At 47.5% G+C, this 6,757-nt stretch overlaps 1 long non-coding RNA gene across 1 annotated transcript; it reads left to right on the forward strand.

Moving 5' to 3' along the window:
- Nucleotides 1–298: 298 nt before the first annotated feature.
- On the forward strand, nt 299–6,386 carry LOC142741055 (uncharacterized). The gene is made up of 3 exons (XR_012880982.1): nt 299–338; nt 1,632–1,676; nt 5,518–6,386. It is a non-coding gene; the product is annotated as an uncharacterized LOC142741055 (long non-coding RNA).
- The last annotated feature ends 371 nt before the right edge of the window (nt 6,387–6,757 follow it).

Raw genomic sequence — 6,757 nt, forward strand, 5'->3', positions numbered from 1 at the left:
AGTGAGGGTGGGCGGAAAACTTCACCTGCGTGTGCTTCTCCTCCTAATGGCGCAGGCACTGCCTTCGTGCCACTATAATCCTCAGGCAACGCCCCATAACCTCTCTCCTCCTATTACCCCGGTCATGTGGCCTCCTCCTATGTTCTGCGGCCCGGGTTGGACTTTCTTTCCAACAGCTGAAAAGTAGATTTATCACAGTAACTGTTTTTACCAGCACAAATCCCCCCTCCCCCACCACAGATATATAAAAGAATTATAAGAAAATGATATGGTAGAATTATATTTTATTTCTTTCCTTGTATAAGGATAAAGATGCAGAAGAAGATGCTGAGGACGGGGTAAGAGCCTCACTGTTACTATTACTAGATAGACATGACATATAACCCTCAACCACAGCACAGAATAACATTAACCAGTTCAGGACCGGGCTATTTTGCGCCTTCAGGACCAGACACCATTAAGCCCTTTTTAGCACGTGTTAGTTAAATGGCTATAACTTTTTTATTTGTTGGGCTGACGACGTGATTTTTGCGACGTTTTTTCCGTAGACAATGCAGGTTTCTTTTTTTATCGTTTTTATACGCACCTTTTTTGCTAATGTAGAATTTTTATTCATAAAGTTTGAAAATAATAGTAAAAAAATAAGCTTTCTTAAGTTTCAGCTATTTTTTTTGGTAATAACATAGTTTTACCCTAAAATAGACCTTTCATTTGTGATCGTCATTGTCTACCGGAAATTATAATATATTACATGTCTATATTAGGGTAATTGGGTCAGTACTAGCGTTACAAAAATGATTGGCGGGGGGGACGTTTTTTTTTGGGGTGGGTATTTTATGTGTATTTATTATTAATTTTTTTTTGCACTTGACTTGACTATTTTTTATTACTATGGTCTGTCCCTCAAAGGTCAAAAAAGACCTTTGGGGAACTTTATCTATATTTTTTCCTTTCTTTTACACCATGTCTTTCCACTGTAACTGGGGCTGCACAGCATCCCCAGTTACAGGGGAAATCAGCCCTCTCATAGTGACGATTGTCACTAATAGGGCTGTGCTTGGTCTTGTAAGACCCAGCAGCAGTCTGTCAGTAACGGCACCCGGCGATCATGTGACCAGTCACATGAACACCGGAAGGAATAGAGAAAGCGCCGCTGCTGCTGTCTCTATTCCTATACACAGCGTTCATTGAGCGCTGTGTACAAGTCATCAGAGAAGACAGAAGCAGCGAAAGCTGCTTCTATCCTCTCCTCAGGGTCCCCGGCAGTCACTGACAGCCGGAGACCCGACATTCAGCTGCCCGATCGCGCAGGCAGCAAGTTAAAACCTGAGCCGTAAAAAGTCTATGGCTCGGGTTTTAAGGACCCTTACCGCTGGCCGTAAATATACAGCCAGCGGTCGGGAACCAGTTAAACATCTCAGAGCCCAACAAGAGGGTCTATAGTTCGGCAGAATATCGTTCAGAAGGAGTTTTCCATAGATAAATCTAATTGCGGGATCATTCAGTACTGACAGCAGAGTGTGAGAAGGAATCTGAAATGGGTGGACATGGCATTCACAAGAAAAATAGGAGATTATATATAACATTATTATATAACCCAGAAAAACGAATTCTTCCCTGTTCTGTTGTAGCCGATCTACATGAAGCTGGACGACGGCATGATGATCCCAGAAGATGTAAGTGATGTCAGCAGATAATGGTATTACTTCATGAGGATCCACAACTTCTCTACATATTAACCTGACATTACATTCTTTATATTCACATTATAATAAACCAGAAACCTAGTTATTACTGGAAATAGCGCTCACAATGTCTCTGACAGATTCCTTACATATATCACACTCAGCATTTACTCATTCTGAACATTATCTGTTACATTTCAATGTGTAGTTTTGGGTTTCATAGACTCCCCACCTTATAGACGGGCCAGCCTCAGATTTAACCTTTCCCGTCGCTGTACTGTCTTTTTATGTCGGTACAGGGTATTTAAAAATGGCGCTTGCTTTGAAGCCCAGCTGGCGCCATAGCTTCTGGGTCTCTGTTGTGTTACACACCAGGGACCCAGTGGCAATGCTTGCTATCACAGACATCTCTGATTTCAAGCATTTAACTCCTCAGATCAGGGGCGTAACTAGGAAAGACTGGGCCCCATAGCAAACTTTTGACTGGGGCCCCCCCCTCCGCTGGGTATCACACAACCGCCCCCTTGTAGATAGTGCCTCCCTATAGATTCCACCACACAGCGCCCCCCTATAGATAGCACCATACACAGCCCCCTGTAGATAGCGCCATACACAGCCCCCTGTAGATAATGACTTACAGACCCAAATCCCCCCTGTAGATAACGCCATATAGCCCCCCCCCCCAAAAAAAAAGGGCCTATAGTTTGTCCTACAAAAGAGATGGGATAGGATAGGGGAAACATGTGTGATTGCTGGCAGCGATAAGGAGAACGGGGGACCGAAATTCCCCCGAAGTTCTCCATGACAAACCTCGGGCTTCCGGTGTCTGCGCAGTTCAATAAAAATGAAAGGAGCGCTGGTCACGCATGCGCAAGTAATTTCTATGGAGCTGCAGACAGACCCCGGAAGTCTGAGGTTTGTCATGGAGAACTTCGGGGGACTTTCGGTCCACCGTTCTAATTATCGCTTGCCGTCCCAGCGATCACACATGTATCCCCTATTCTGTGGATAGGGGATGCATGTCTTTTGTAGGAAAAACCCCTTCAGTGGCGTCACACTGTAGCAGCCATAGCAGCTGCTAACGGAGCCTCCGGCCATGGGGGGGGCCCGTGCCGGCGGGTGGCACGGGCCCCCTCATGCTGCGGGCCCCGTAGCAGCCGCTACGGCTGCTATAGCGGTAGTTACGCCACTGCCTCAGTTGCTGGGGTCAGATGTGACCACCGGCATCTGAAGGGTTTTTCACTTTCCGTTTGTGGCTGGTCACCGTCTCCCATGTGGTGAGATCGCGGGAGCCGGTGTGTTCCTATAGTAGCCAGGAAGCTTGTAAACGCTCCCAGTCCTGCTATAGGAAGATTTGCACTGATGCAATCAAACAATGCACTGATCTGATTTGCAATAGATTTCAATACTGTTAGTGCAGTCTGTGGCATAAGCGATCTAATGATCGCAGGTTCAAGTCCCCTAAGGGGGCTAAAAAAAATTAATTTAAAAATATAAAAATTAAAATCACCCCCCTTTTCCTAGATCACATATAAAAATAAATACACAAATAAACAAACACATTAGTTATCCTAACGTCCAAAATGCCCGAACCATAAAAAAAATAAAAATATTTACCCTATATGGTGAACGCTGTAGCTTTAAAGAAAGATCAAAATGGCCGAGTTAAACCAGACTTCAAAATTAATTGAGAACCCTGACACCTAAATTAATTAAAGGGGTTTTCCTATGATGGACATTTATGACAGGTCTACAAGATATGTCATAAATGTCAGCTAGGTGCGGGTCCTACCTCTGGGACCTGCACCTTTCTCTAGAACGGGGCCCCCTAAACCCCGTTCTACCTTTTTCTGCTCCTGCTGCCTTCCGGCCACTTCCTGACTATTTGGTTGGGACTCACGGAAAAAGCGTAGCTCGCTGAGCTACAGTGCATCCGTAAGTCCCATAGTAGTGAATGGCAGTTATGGAAGCAATGTAGCATGCGAGCTACGCTGTTTCTGTAACTACCACTCATTTCTATGGGACTTACGAGAACAGCGTAGCTCAGCGAGCTATGCTGATTTCTTCTTCAGGGTCGGAAATCTCCAGCTTCAGTCACTAAACAGAGCGGTAGAACGGGGTTTAGGGGGCCCTGCTCTAGAGAAAGGTGATGGTCCAAGAAGAGGGACCCGCATCTATCTGACATTTATGACATATTCTGCAGATATGTCATAAATGTCTCTCATGGGAAAACCCCTTTAAGACCCCTAAATAAATTCCAAAAACCAGACCAGGACCCCAGGTAATTCAGAACCCTGACCAAGCCCAAAAATGTATTCAGACCCCTAGGCTGACGCAAATATAAATTCAGACCTAACCCCAAAACAAATTCAGACTTTAACCCAAACTAAATTTAGATCCCAAAACACACCAAAAATAAAGTCAGACCACAAACCAGACCACTGCATTTACTTTTTCTTCTTTGCCGGGTCGTCTTCACCACCAGGCTCTGCGGCACTAGGCTCGGATACTGCCCAGCATCAGAAACTTGTGTTCAGCACTGGACACAGGGAAAAAGTGCTGCGGCGTTCAGGAGTGAAATGCGAGTGCAAAGCGATAAGTGATAGTGGCTGTTATATAGTGAATTTGATTTGCATAGCTGAATAAATAAGCTTCTGATTCTCTCTACTGTAGAAGTTTTTATTTTGCTATCTTTGAGATATTAGTATAAATAGCTCAGCGTTCTGCACGTTTATAAAATGGACTGAATAATTTCCTAATATATTTTTATTATGGGAATCGCTTCCTTAATTAGCAATTGCCACTCCCATAAACCTATAGAAATGGCACTATTAATACCCACACAACCCGTAGGTGCTGTTTATGGACGATTTTAATTCATTAAAATTGCTTAGAATACTTAGAATATTCTTCAATATAATAATGTTGGAAATCTGGGTTACAACTAAGATGGCTGAATTACAGATCCCTCTGAATAGATCACCCAACTTTCCTAGACACCTGCATGGTAATTCTGAATAGCATACACTACATACAAAGTATACATTACACACACCATAGACTACACATACACACACACTTATCAGTTTTTCTGTTCTACTTTGCGGTGCTTGGGTGCAGTAATTTAATCATATGACTGATATCACTAAAGGTTCTGCAGTCCTCCTAGTTGTAGTTTAGTCAGACACTGGAAGCTTGTCAAGAGTAAGGGTATGTTCACACGAGGGCGTCCGTTACGGCTGAAATTACGGGGATGTTTCAGCCTGAAAACATCCCCGTAATTTCAGCCGTAACGGCATGTGCAGGCGCTTGAACGCCGCGTCCATTACGGCCGTAATTAGCGCTGCTATTCATGGAGTCAATGAATAACGGCTCTAATTACGGCCAAAGAAGTGACAGGTCACTTCTTTGACGCGGGTGTCTATTTAAGCGCCGTCATTTGACAGCGGCGCGTAAATTTACGCCTCGTGTGAACAGACAAACGTCTGCCCATTGCTTTCAATGGGCAGATGTTTGTCAGCGCTATTGAGGCGCTATTTTCAGACGTAATTCTTGGCAAAAACGCCCAAATTACGTCCGTAAATAGGCCGTGTGAACATACCCTAAGACTGCAGGCAGAAGGAATAGTGCATGGAGGCAGCCTCTATGTTAGCAGTAACATTTACTGGGGAGTGGTGACGCGACATGTGCAGCTGCACACCCCTACAGAAATACATTAGGGTAACCCTGCATACATAGCTGTTATTACTGTTTGGGCTCTAGAATCATTACACATGGGGGAGTTCAGTGTACAGACCATACAGTCTTTGAAATTACTTCATTTTGTTCACAGGAGCCAACAATGGAGATTACACCTGAAAGAACCATTCATCTATCTGAAGAGGAAGAAACACGAAGCTGCGCCTGGTTCTGCATTCCAGCAGCCATGATTCTCAGAAGAGCAAGGGCCAGGATTGTGTCTTTCTTCATGAGAGGAGTAAGGGAATCTGCGGTCTGAGAGGCATCTGGGGTCAGGGAGGCAGGGCGGGCATCTGGGGTCAGGGAGGCAGGGTTGGCATCTGGGGTCAGGGAGGCAGGGCGGTCATCTGGTGTCAGGGAGGCAGGGCGGTCATCTGGGGTCAGGGAGGCAGGGCGGTCATCTTGGGTCAGGGAGGCAGGGCGGGCATCGGGAAGGAAATCTGGCGTCGGAGAGGGCGTCTAGAAAGGCGTCAGGCGACGGAGAGGGCGTCTAGAAAGGCGTCAGGCGACGGAGAGGGCGTCTAGAAAGTCGTCAGGAGAGGGCGTCTAGAAAGGCGTCAGGCGACGGAGAGGGCGTCTAGAAAGGCGTCAGGCGACAGAGAGGGCGTCTAGAAAGGCGTCAGGCGACGGAGAGGGCATCTAGAAAGGCGTCAGGCGACGGAGAGGGCGTCTAGAAAGGCGTCAGGCGACAGAGAGGGCGTCAAGAAAGGCGTCAGGCGACGGAGAGGGCGTCTAGAAAGGCGTCAGGCGACGGAGAGGGCGTCTAGAAAGGCGTCAGGCGACGGAGAGGGCGTCTAGAAAGGCGTCAGGAGAGGGAGTCTAGAAAGGCGTCAGGCGACGGAGAGGGCGTCTAGAAAGGCGTCAGGCGACGGAGAGGGCGCCTAGAAAGGCGTCAGGCGACGGAGAGGGCGTCTAGAAAGGCGTCAGGCGACGGAGAGGGCGTCTAGAAAGGCGTCAGGCGACGGAGAGGGCGTCTAGAAAGGCGTCAGGCGACGGAGAGGGCGTCTAGAAAGGCGTCAGGCGACGGAGAGGGCGTCTAGAAAGGCGTCAGGCGACGGAGAGGGCGTCTAGAAAGGCATCAGGCGACGGAGAGGGCGTCTAGAAAGGCGTCAGGCGACGGAGAGGGCGTCTAGAAAGGCGTCAGGAGAGGGCGTCTAGAAAGGCGTCAGGCGACGGAGAGGGCGTCTAGAAAGGCGTCAGGCGACGGGGAGGGCATCTAGAAAGGCGTCAGGAGAGGGCGTCTAGAAAGGCCTCAGGAGAGGGCGTCTAGAAAGGCGTCAGGCGACGAAGAGGGCGTCTAGAAAGGCGTCAGGCGACGGAGAGGGTGTCTAGAA

Source organism: Rhinoderma darwinii, chromosome 2 (assembly GCF_050947455.1).
Source record: "Rhinoderma darwinii isolate aRhiDar2 chromosome 2, aRhiDar2.hap1, whole genome shotgun sequence".
NCBI classification, from domain to species: domain Eukaryota; kingdom Metazoa; phylum Chordata; class Amphibia; order Anura; family Rhinodermatidae; genus Rhinoderma; species Rhinoderma darwinii.